The sequence below is a fragment of the Pogona vitticeps genome, chromosome 6 (assembly GCF_051106095.1).
Source record: "Pogona vitticeps strain Pit_001003342236 chromosome 6, PviZW2.1, whole genome shotgun sequence".
Classification (NCBI taxonomy): Eukaryota; Metazoa; Chordata; class Lepidosauria; order Squamata; family Agamidae; genus Pogona; species Pogona vitticeps.
Window position 1 is genome coordinate 100,781,374 of NC_135788.1, and position 11,946 is coordinate 100,793,319.

The 11,946-nt window shown below is 41.1% G+C and overlaps 1 long non-coding RNA gene across 1 annotated transcript; it reads left to right on the forward strand.

Annotated features, from left to right (window-relative positions):
* The first annotated feature begins 1,439 nt into the window (after positions 1-1,439).
* LOC144583672 (uncharacterized) lies at positions 1,440-10,582 on the forward strand. The gene is made up of 2 exons (XR_013537595.1): positions 1,440-1,748; positions 10,008-10,582. It is a non-coding gene; the product is annotated as an uncharacterized LOC144583672 (long non-coding RNA).
* The last annotated feature ends 1,364 nt before the right edge of the window (positions 10,583-11,946 follow it).

Below are 11,946 nucleotides of genomic sequence, written 5' to 3' on the forward strand. Positions count from 1 at the left end.
CCCTGAAAGAGTTTGGGCAGAGGAAATATATATCTACTCAAGATCTGAACATCGTATGTATTAGCCCACAGTCTTTTTTTCCAACAGGAGCTTGTTGGTTGGACAGTCCAAGAGATTTTACTGCCCGAGGGAGAGTGCCAAATGGGGCCCCTCCTACACCCCCAACTTAAGGTGTGTAGGAACCAAAGTCAACCAGATCGCAAACACTTTGCCCCCTGGCCCTGGTAGTAACAATAATGTAGTAGTAGAGCAAATGTTGACTCTGTCAAGAAAATGATGAAATGATGTGAATGTCCAAAGACTGCATAAACAGATTACAAAATAGGACAGAGTGGTAAAATTAGTGCACTGGTCATTATGCAAAAAATTGTAACTTGCCAGTCTCCAAAAACCCATGGGAACATTAGGAAGAGAAGGTGTCGGAAAATGACACAGTAGAGATCTTGTGGGATTTCTAGATCCAAACTGATAGGTATCTTGAACATAATATACCAGATATAGTAATAGTAGTAGAACGAAGAAATGTCTGGATCATTGACATTGCAATTCCAGGGGATGCCAGAGTGAAAAACAAGGAATTGGAAAGACTAACAAAATACAGAGACCTGGCAATCGAAACATCTCGCTTGTGGATGAAACACATTTCAGTGGTCCCTGTAGTCATTGAGGCTTTGGAAACAATATCAAGAAATTTTACATGGTATTATAAGCAGTTGCAGATCTCAGAAATAACACCACCAGAACTACAAAAATAAGCTATATTAGGAACAGCATACATATTGTGCTGACAGATACTTCAATTTTTTAAATAAAGCTTGTATCTGTTATAGAATACCAGTCTATGTTTATCTAATTTTGATTGACTGTGTCTAGTATTTTTGAATAATAATGTAAATTTTTACAAAATCACTCCTGCCTCTTTGTGACATCTAGATTCTGCTGCCTGAGGTGACCATCTCACCTTGCCTAATAGCTGCATCTGGCACACCTATTCTACCTTCATCCTAATCCTTTCTACCACTTGCTCTCTGCCCCAAGAGATAAATGACCTCCTCTTGGCTCACAAATGCCCCAAAGTATTGATACAAAATCTGTATTATCTTACAGACTTAACCTAAGTTTATTCAGTATGTGCCATAATTTTAAAATCATGTTACAATTACTTGTACGGTATATCTGATTAAATAATCAGTTTCTCCATGATGTAAAGTCACATTTATAGTGATCCTAATCGGATTTTCAATGTAAGTGAGATATTTAAGGAGTGGTTTACCAGTTCTACTCCCCCAGTGAGTTTTCATAGCCAAGCAGGGATTTAAATCCAAGTCTGAGTCCTAGACTGTCACTCTATTCACTACACCACACACTGGATACAAATCATCAATTTCTGCCTTAAATATTATTTTTGATGGTCAGAAACCTGATCCAGTTGGTTTGTTTGATTATTTTTCTGCTAATATTGAAATAATATTGGCATGTCCTCTGTGGCATCAATATAACATTCTCGGACTTATTGAAGAGATAAATTTCAGACACGTCAACGAAACCAATTTACCTTTTTTCCAGTGTCCATGAAATTAAATGAAATTCCATGTGAACAACTTGTCTAAATCCAATGTTTTTAAAGCATCCAATATTATAATTAAGGGATAATACTGGTGCTTGTTTTCCAACATTTGCTTGATAGACTGGAGTGTTCAGGGAAGAGTTTGGAGGTAACAAGCTACAAGCAACACAGCTATGTGCAGGTAATTACTTTCTTGAGCAATAAGTGTAACAATGTTATATTTCAAAAGTAACAAGAAAACAGCAACAAAGTTATTTTCTTGGTGCAACTGTTTCAAGTTACCTTCAAAAGTTACACTTAAGCCATTTACAGCTAGTTTTAGAAACCTTTTGACAGTTTTTCAAGTTTTATGTCACTAGGTAAAGGTTCCCCTTGACAATTTTGTTCAGTCGTGTCCGACTCTAGGTGGCAGTGCTCACCTCCATTTCCAACCCATAGAGCTAGTGTTTGTCCGCAGACAATCCTCCAGCATGACTAGACACAGAATGCCATTTACCTTCCCACTGAGGTGGTATCTATTTATCTACTCGCATTTTTGCATTTTGCATTACCTTTGAACTGCTAGGTCGGCAGGAGTTGGACAAGCAACGGGGGCTCGCTCCATCGCGTGGATTCAATATTATGACTGCAGGTCTTCTGACCTTGCAGCCCAGAGGCTTCAGTGGTTTAACCCACAGCACCACCAAGTCCCTTCTTTTATGTCACTAGTCTTTTCTAAACAACTGAGAGTGCTTAAAAGCAACCAGCATGTCTCCAAGTTACTGTTCAACATAGCAAGTAAAACCCACAGGTTACCTTTAAAGCACTGAGTAATAGAAGTAACTTTTCTTTTTTTAAAAAAAATGTAAAGCATATTTCCCACCTCTTGTCTTGAGGACCACAAGCAACAAAAGTGTAAGCAACGAAAGCTGGATTTAATGTATTCTCGTGCCATGCTTTCCCCTCTGTATAGTAAAGACTGTCAGTACCTGAATTGCCCACTGGAGGGAAGTCATTGGTACCAGGTGGCTCCGTGAGATTTTCATCTTCCTGAAGTATCCAAGGCTGTCCTCTCACTCAGATAGTGAGTGCGGAAAGGCAAGAGTGAAGTACAGTAACAGCAAGCTGTGACGGAAATTTTATGAAACAAAACAAATCTGAGTGGCAGCGGCCCTAGTCCAAACCGCCTAACGAGGCAACTTCCAGAAGTTGCTGGATGGCAGCTGGAAAAAGAAAATGAGCAAATAAAGGAGTATATGACTGGTTGGCCTGAACTCTGAACACCCCCATTAGGCAGGACCATCTTCTGCCACTCAGTAGCTCACTGAGTTAGGTATCAGGCTGCTGAACCAGAGGCTGGGTATTCAATTTCCCATTGTGTGAACCAGGAGAAAATCCAGCCTTGGACAAGCTATGCAGGCCCAGGATGCCCCCAGAAGAAGGGAATGGGTAAATCACTTCTTCATATTTTATAGCTAGAAAACCCTGGAAATGGTCACCATACATCAGACTTGACTCACCACCACCACCACCACGACTACTACTCACAATAATACAGTATTTATCTTATTTGCATGATGCAGTCAAAATTTGGAGAGGACATATTTAATAAGGGGGAAATTGCTGTCGAAATCCTTCTATGTTTTGGTAAAAATTCTGGAGCTCTGTGAAAAGGGGGCAAACATGTTATTTTTGCATAGAATGCAGGCAGCTTTGATGATGACACAACCACATCAGGTTGACTATATGTGACACCATGTCATCATCTTGTTTGTATGATCCATGCTTGGTTGGATCACATAAGTGAGAGGCGGAGCCGCCTTCTGAAAAACAAAAAAACAAAGTAGCTGCTGAAAGGGACAGTACACTGTGGGGGGGTTCATCTACCGGCTTAGGTAATTCTACATCAGGAAGGATGAAAGAGGCTTCAGAATTAAGAAATAAAGAACTTTTATTAACACATCTTGAGTCAACCTTTTCTTGAACAGTAACTGGATTTTGTAACATCAAATGAGGTGGGGAATCATCCCAAAACCATGCTAATGATTTGTCAACAGGTAACTCATTTAATAGTAAGTTTTCGCACTTTTCTCTTTCTCGGTTGGCATTCTCAGAAATCCGTTGCGGACCGCACAGAGGGTCCCGCAACAAGGATGGCGGGCCCAATCCCCCTCTTTCGACAGCTCTTTCTCTACTTCCGGATCTAATTGATGTACCATCTTCTCTGGACCTTGAGCCCTGTGATACACCAGGACTGTCCATTCTTCAGGGCTAAGGCCAGGTATTATGGGCTTGAACTTTCCCTTCGCTGGATCTTTATACTCTTCGTCTATGTTACCCTCGGCTAGCCTTTTCTGTGGGACTGAGAACACTCTCACATCTTCGTCTGGTTCTGCAGTCACTTTCTCTTCTATCACGGTTACTTTCTGTGTCTCCTTTGACTTATTTCCTTCTTCCGTCGTCAAGAACACGTCTACACTCTCCCTGCCGCGGTTCCATACTCCCTCCTCGCTCTCAACTGATGTCTCCGACCGTTTCTTCCGTTTTTCCTCCTCGCGCCTTTCCCCTCCTTTTCCCTCTCCTATCTCCGCCTCGCGGGTCCTTTCCTCCTCCTTCGCGCGCGCATCTGTCATCTGCCTTTCCTTTGGTCTTGCTCCTAACTCTCTTTCAGGCTTTATCTCTTGCTCTATCTCGGGAGGTTGAGGGGACGGCTCACTCTTTGATGTTCCTGCCACTTCCTCCTCACACGCCCCCTCCCTTGAGTGGGCCGTCCTCTCGACATCTATCTCCTCCTCGATATCCTGCCGAGAAAAATAATCTGCATTAATATGATTTTTCCCTTTCCTATATTGGACCGTGAAGGAAAATGGTTGTAGGCTGAGATACCATCGGGTTAACCTTGCATTAGAGTCTTTCATCTTGTTTAACCATTGTAAAGGAGCATGATCAGTCATTAATACAAAAGTGGTACCCAATAAATAATATTTAAATGAATGGATAGCCCATTTCACAGCCAAGGCTTCCTTTTCAATCGTAGAGTATTTTCTCTCCCTTTCATTTAACTTTTTACTAATGTACATGACAGGATACTCCTTCCCATTTTTTGCTTGAGACAGTACCGCCCCTACCCCTCTTTCAGATGCATCAGTTTGAACCAGGAACGGTAACTCAAAATCAGGAGCATATCGGTGAGGCAAGGAATTTAAGATCTCTTTCACCTTATCAAAAGCGTATTGTTCTTTTTCACCCCAAACTATTTTTTTGAACTTCTTCTTTTTTGTTAAATCTGTTAAAGGTGCTGTGACCTCTGAGTAATTTGGAATAAATTGCCGGTAATATCCTGCCAAACCTAAAAATTGTTGTACTTCTCTCTTATCCTTTGGTACGTGCCATTTTGTTATTTTATCCACTTTATCTGGTACGGGTTGTATTCTCCCATTTTCAATTAAAAATCCCAAATACTTTATACTTTCTCTAGCAATTTTACACTTGGAGAGATTCACTTTCAGACTAGCCCTCCTTAACTCATCTAATACCTTGGTTAAATGTACTACATGTTCTTTAAAATCTCTACTGAATACTAAAATATCATCAATATAAGCAGCTGCAAACTTCTCTACCGGTTCAAGTACCTTGTCCATTACCCTCTGGAAGGTGGCAGAAGCTCCATGTAAACCAAACGGCATTTTTAAATATTGAAATAACCCTTTAGGTGTGGCAAAGGCTGTTTTTTCTTTGTCTTCCTCTCTCAACGGGATCTGCCAATATCCTTTTACTAGATCTAATGAACTTAGAATTTTAGCTCCGCCTATCTTCTCTAACAGGTCCTCTATTTTAGGCATGGGGTAGGCATCGAACTTGGAAATTTCATTCAATTTTCTAAAGTCTATACATAGTCTAACACTGCCGTCTGCTTTCGGTACCATTACTGGATAGCTTCTCCATGGGCTGTAAGATGGTTCTATTACTCCCAATAACAACATCTCGTCCACCTCCTTATTTATCTTTTCTTTAATATAATGAGGCCAATTCCTCACTCCTGACCTGGCTATTTTTCCGGGTATGGTATTAATACAATGTATTCCCATATTGGTAGATCCTGGTTTATTGCAAAATACATCTCTATAATTTTCCTCAATCTTTCTTATTTCTAATTTTTCTTCGGCATTAAGATTATCCTCTAATTTTAATTCTTCTTCGGGCATTGTACACTCTACAACCTCTGGACCAAAATTTTCTTCTTCTATCTCACTCAAGAAACTCTCCCTCTCTCTCCATTCCTTCAAAAGATTCACGTGATAAATCCCTGTTTCCTTTTTCTTATCCGGGGTAGCAATTTCATAATTAACGTCATTTAATTTTCTAATTATCTCGTATGGTCCTTGCCAATTGGCGAACAATTTGGATTGTTCGGAGGGAAGTAGCAACAGAACTTTCTGTCCAACTTCAAATGTTCGTCTTCTAACATTTTTATCATATCTACGCTTCTGATCAACCTGCACTCTTCTTAACTGACTTTTAGCTTCTTTAGATATGTGATTTAAATGCTCTCTCATTTCTATGATCTGTTTGATTTGCATCTGAGATTTGTCTCTACCGTGTTCCCAACTCTCTTTAACTAAATCCAGGATCCCTCTAGGGTTCCTTCCATATAGGAGCTCAAATGGAGTAAAACCGGTAGATGCCTGTGGAACTTCTCTAATTGCAAACATCAAAGGTGCAATTAAAAGATGCCATTGTTTCGGTCTATCTATAACTAATTTCCTTAACATACTTTTTAAAGTCTTATTAAATCTTTCTACTAATCCGTTACACTGAGGATGATAGACAGTAGTATGTAAGGGCTTTACATCTAACAGCTTCCACATCTCCTTTAAAGTCTGGCTCATAAAATTCGAACCTTGGTCTGTTATCACCTCCTTAGGAAATCCCAATCTAGAGAAAACTTGCATTAATTCTTTGGCTAAAACTTTAGACGTTATGGTTCTTAAAGGTATTGCCTCAGGATATCTCGTTGCATAATCAATTATAACCAAAATATAAGCATGTCCCCCAGCCGATTTCATTAAAGGTCCCACAATATCTAAGCCAACCCGTTCGAATGGAGTATCAACCAAAGGCATGGGAATTAATTCCCCTCCTGGTTCAACCTTTGGCTGTGTTAATTGGCATTGTTTACAAGTTTTACAATATTTCTCAATATCTGCCCATACATTAGGCCACCAAAACCTTTGTAAAATGCGAGAGCTCATCTTCTTTGCAGCCAGATGGCCGGCCATAGGAACATCATGTGCTAAATATAACAATTTTTCTTTCCATTTTCCAGGCACCACCAATTGTTTGACCCCATCAATAGATAATCTATACAACAAACCGTCACATAGCTCAAATCCCACTTCCCCTTTTTTCACTTCTCCTTCTTTCTTGGCTCTTTCAAAGAATTTAGTCAGTGAGGCATCATCTTGCTGCCAAAACCGCGTTACCTCCCGTGAAACTTCTTCTAAATCGTCCACATTTCCAATATTGACACATTCGATTTTTCTACATTCTTTATCTCTTAACAATTTGTCAATACGCAGCCAGTCCCTCCCCAATAACATTTCTCTAATTAATCCAGGCACTACTCCCACTTCCATTCTTCTCTTCTCCCCATTTATTTCTACCGTCGCGTACGTGGTCTTGTAGGCTTTCACATCCCCGTGAATACATCTAATTTTCATTTCCCCATTTGCGTTAATCCCCTCTAAATTTTTTACCAGAGTTTTACCGCTTCCAGAGTCAATTAAGGCCTTCTTTTGTTCCCCGTTAACCAAAACTTCTATTTCCCATTCTTCATTAAAACCCGCATTTCCCCCAGTCACCTGGCTCCAATGTTTAACCCAGGAACAATCCACTCCGGGGCAATTTTTCTTCTGATGTCCCTCGGCCCCACAACGGAAGCAAGACCCCTTAAATTCACGCTGTTCTTTCCAGTTAGGGTACGCTTCCATGATCCTATGCTTGCTGCCTCCGGGCTTCTCCATTTTTACTTCTTTTCCCGCCGCTCCGGTACGCTGCGCAGCACTATTACTCTCGGACGCCATCTTCTCTTTCGCTTTCAGCCTCTCCTGGTTCGCCCAGCCGCTTTCACGTGTTCCCTCATCAGCGATACAGAAATCTTCAACCAATTGGATAGCAGCTTCCAAATCACGTGGGTGGTTCCTTTGCACCCAAGCCCTCATGTTTAAACTCATCGTCGTCACAAGTTGCTCCATAACTATCTCATTCAAAATTTCTTCTTTAGTTTTCTCTTCGGGTCTTAACCACCTTAACAAGTTTGCTTTCATCTTTTGCACTAAGGTACGGGGATGTAAACCATGTTTCATCTTCAAATTCCTGAACTTTTTCCGATAAGCTTCTTCCGTTAAATTTAACGTCTGTAAAATCGTAGATTTAACTTTGTCATATTGCATCGCTTCCGCTGGAGATAACGTGTCAATTATCTCTTGTAAATTACCAGATAGACAGGGAGTCAGAATTAAAGTCCACTGTTCTTTAGGCCAACCTGCCGCCAATGCAACTCTCTCAAAAGTATTTAAGTAAGCTTCAGGGTCATCTTCAGCTGTCATCTTTTGTAACCTAATAGGGGCCGGACCCGCCACCCAAGAATTCTTTATAACGTCTTCCGTTCCCGTCGTCTTTCTTTCAGGATTTTTTGCCAACTGAGTTAGAATTAGGTTTTGTTGCTCGGCTAAAAATTTTATCATTTTTTCTTGCCTCTTTATTGTTTGTTTGAGGTCTTCTTCTCTTTGCGTCGGTATCTCAGAACCTGCCCCGGGTTGGGCGCCAATGTGGGGGGGTTCATCTACCGGCTTAGGTAATTCTACATCAGGAAGGATGAAAGAGGCTTCAGAATTAAGAAATAAAGAACTTTTATTAACACATCTTGAGTCAACCTTTTCTTGAACAGTAACTGGATTTTGTAACATCAAATGAGGTGGGGAATCATCCCAAAACCATGCTAATGATTTGTCAACAGGTAACTCTTTTAATAGTAAGTTTTCGCACTTTTCTCTTTCTCGGTTGGCATTCTCAGAAATCCGTTGCGGACCGCACAGAGGGTCCCGCAACAAGGATGGCGGGCCCAATCCCCCTCTTTCAACAGCTCTTTCTCTACTTCCGGATCTAATTGATGTACCATCTTCTCTGGACCTTGAGCCCTGTGATACACCAGGACTGTCCATTCTTCAGGGCTAAGGCCAGGTATTATGGGCTTGAACTTTCCCTTCGCTGGATCTTTATACTCTTCGTCTATGTTACCCTCGGCTAGCCTTTTCTGTGGGACTGAGAACACTCTCACATCTTCGTCTGGTTCTGCAGTCACTTTCTCTTCTATCACGGTTACTTTCTGTGTCTCCTTTGACTTATTTCCTTCTTCCGTCGTCAAGAACACGTCTACACTCTCCCTGCCGCGGTTCCATACTCCCTCCTCGCTCTCAACTGATGTCTCCGACCGTTTCTTCCGTTTTTCCTCCTCGCGCCTTTCCCCTCCTTTTCCCTCTCCTATCTCCGCCTCGCGGGTCCTTTCCTCCTCCTTCGCGCGCGCATCTGTCATCTGCCTTTCCTTTGGTCTTGCTCCTAACTCTCTTTCAGGCTTTATCTCTTGCTCTATCTCGGGAGGTTGAGGGGACGGCTCACTCTTTGATGTTCCTGCCACTTCCTCCTCACATACACGAAAAGAAAATGGAGGAAAATAATATATATTAAAAACACATGGGTCTAGGAAGGTGGTGTTTTGGAAGACATTTTGAAGATGCTCCCCACTCCCTTTTTGGTTGCACATTTGCCAGCCAAAATTCAGTTCAACTCTACTTGCTTCACCATGGGTCACCATCCTCAGCATGGCCCTGATATCTGAGAATGATGGGCATTGTAGTCCAACACATTGGGAATGCACTGAATCAAGGGAGGCTGTTTTATGGGGGCTGAGGAACATGTTTATGCCAAATGGACAATTTGTACAGATAACATTTCCAAATTCACCACCACCTTTCTAGGAACTGAGAACAATTCCTTTAAAAATTATTCCATTTATAGGGGGACTTTTCCAGGCCAAAAAAAAAAAAAAAGGGACAGGAATATGTGGGAAGGATGGTATTGTATGCCCTTCCTCTCCAGCCATAAATAGGCTAGAGGCCAATGTTAAAATTACTGTATGATCCAGGTGTATTTCCTTCCCAAAATGACCTTCATAAGCAGATTTGCCTTTGGTGCTAGAACAATAGAATATAAGTCAAATTTAGCTGCAGGAATTTTCTCAGCAAAAGTGAGGAGTATATTGGGCAAAATTCAATTCTTTTTACAAAACTCCACAGCAGGATACCTTCCACAAAAACTAATTCAACTGCTTCTACACAGTGATAATTAAAAAGCATGATTTATGGCTTCTAAACGGAACGCGGGTATTCCTTTTCAATAACAGCAAAAGAGGCTGGATCACAACCTTTAGGAAAGTGCTGTTCACAGTTTGTAAATGTGACTGTATCAGCAACAGCAGGTAAAAAAAAACAAAAAAAATGCAACTTCAACTCATATCAGTGTTATCCACTCTATTCCACATTTCCTGAAGTGGTGAGATTTTCTGAAAAGCCATCACCCACCTTGGTTTAATTTCATGTGGATCATGTGGAGTTATCTGGAGGAAAAACCTATTGTTGTGGTTTCATAGGGAGCCACTCCAAAGAGTGGGAAAGCATTATGAATACACTTGGGTGTTCCCTGGACAACAGTGTGCAGCCAGCAAATCCTTCACTTTCAGAAGCGTTGCACTGAGAAAGCATGGAACCCACTCACTGCATGGATGCCCAACCCCTGGATGATGGATAAAGTTGAGGGGAAAAAAATTGTGCACGTCTCAAGCTCTGAACACTTCTGGTCAAAAATAGTCTGATTATTTTGACATTTTATTTGTTTTTGACTTTGCCTATACTTCGTGTGTGTCCATGATTTTGAATAGTGAAACCCTGCGATATCAATAAAGAACAAGTGAACATAATACATGTAAGAAATAATATATTAGGTACAGCAAATTTGAGCTTCAAGACCTTAAAACTCTAAGCGATTGTACAAACCACTTTAAGTATCAACATTTTACTCTTCCTAGTCTTCCCACATGTACCTCATGGCTACAGTTCACTCTGAAAGGACAACTTTTGTTATAATTGAGTGTAAGTCATCTGCAACTACATTTACATATGACAAGAATAAGCACCAGATAATCTTAAGAAACATAGTAGCAAAACTGGCTAGTAGAGTTAATCAGTTTCCTGTTTGAGTAAAAAGAGAAATTTATCTGTATTAGCCTGTTTGACAGTATAAACTGCCAGATTCTGCCAAGTCACATCACGTGCAAACAAGTGAACCATACATATTATATTTTCCCCAAAGCAGAGTGGTGCTTCCTTCTGGGCAAATATATAAAGTCTCTCTTTTGTTCCTTTTGACAAACACACAAATTTTCACCATTCTGACCAACACTACCATCCTACATGTGTGCACTCAGAAATAAAGCCCACTGAGTTTAAGGAAGCATATCCCCAAACTGCAGGACTTTGAATATATTGAACTGCGATCCCCATAATCATTCCTTGTCATGCCAGTTGGTGAGGATGGGGCTTGTAATCCAGCATAATCAAAAGGCAGCCACCTGGGCAAAGCTCGTATAGCATTGCTATATTACCTGATTAGCTGGGAATTTTAAAAAATGATTAATTTGAACTGCGGTGCTGGAGGAGAACTTCACAGATACTCTGGGCTGCTGGAAAGACAAATAAGTGGATCCTAGATCAAATAAAGCCTGGACTATCTCTGGAGACAAAAAAAATTGTTGAAATTGAGGCAGTCCTACTTTGGGCACATCATGAGAAGGCAAGATTATCTGGAAAGTACAGTGATGCTGGGAAAGGATGGAGGCAGGAGGAAAAGAGGAAGACCAAATACAAGGTGGATTGATTTCCTAGAGCAGTGGTCCTCAACCTTGGCCCTCCAGATGTTCTTGGACTACAACTCCCAGAAGCCTTCACCTCCACCTCTGCTGGCCAGGATTTCTGGGAGTTGGAGTCCAAGAACACATGGAGGCCCAAGGTTGGGGACCACTGTCCTAGAGGAAACCACAGGCTTGAGTTTATAAGAGCTGAGCGGGGGTGGGAGTGGGTTTGAGGGCAGGACATTTGAGAGATTGCTCATTCTTAGGGTTACCATAAATCAAAGGCAACCTGATGAAATGTAATAACGATAACAACTCAGTACCCACCTGTATCATCATCTCATCTGGATTCCAGGTTTCCACTTAAAAAGAGAGCAAATCTTTATCCCTTATAGAACAAAATATATAGGATAAAATATGCAGGCACTATTCAGAC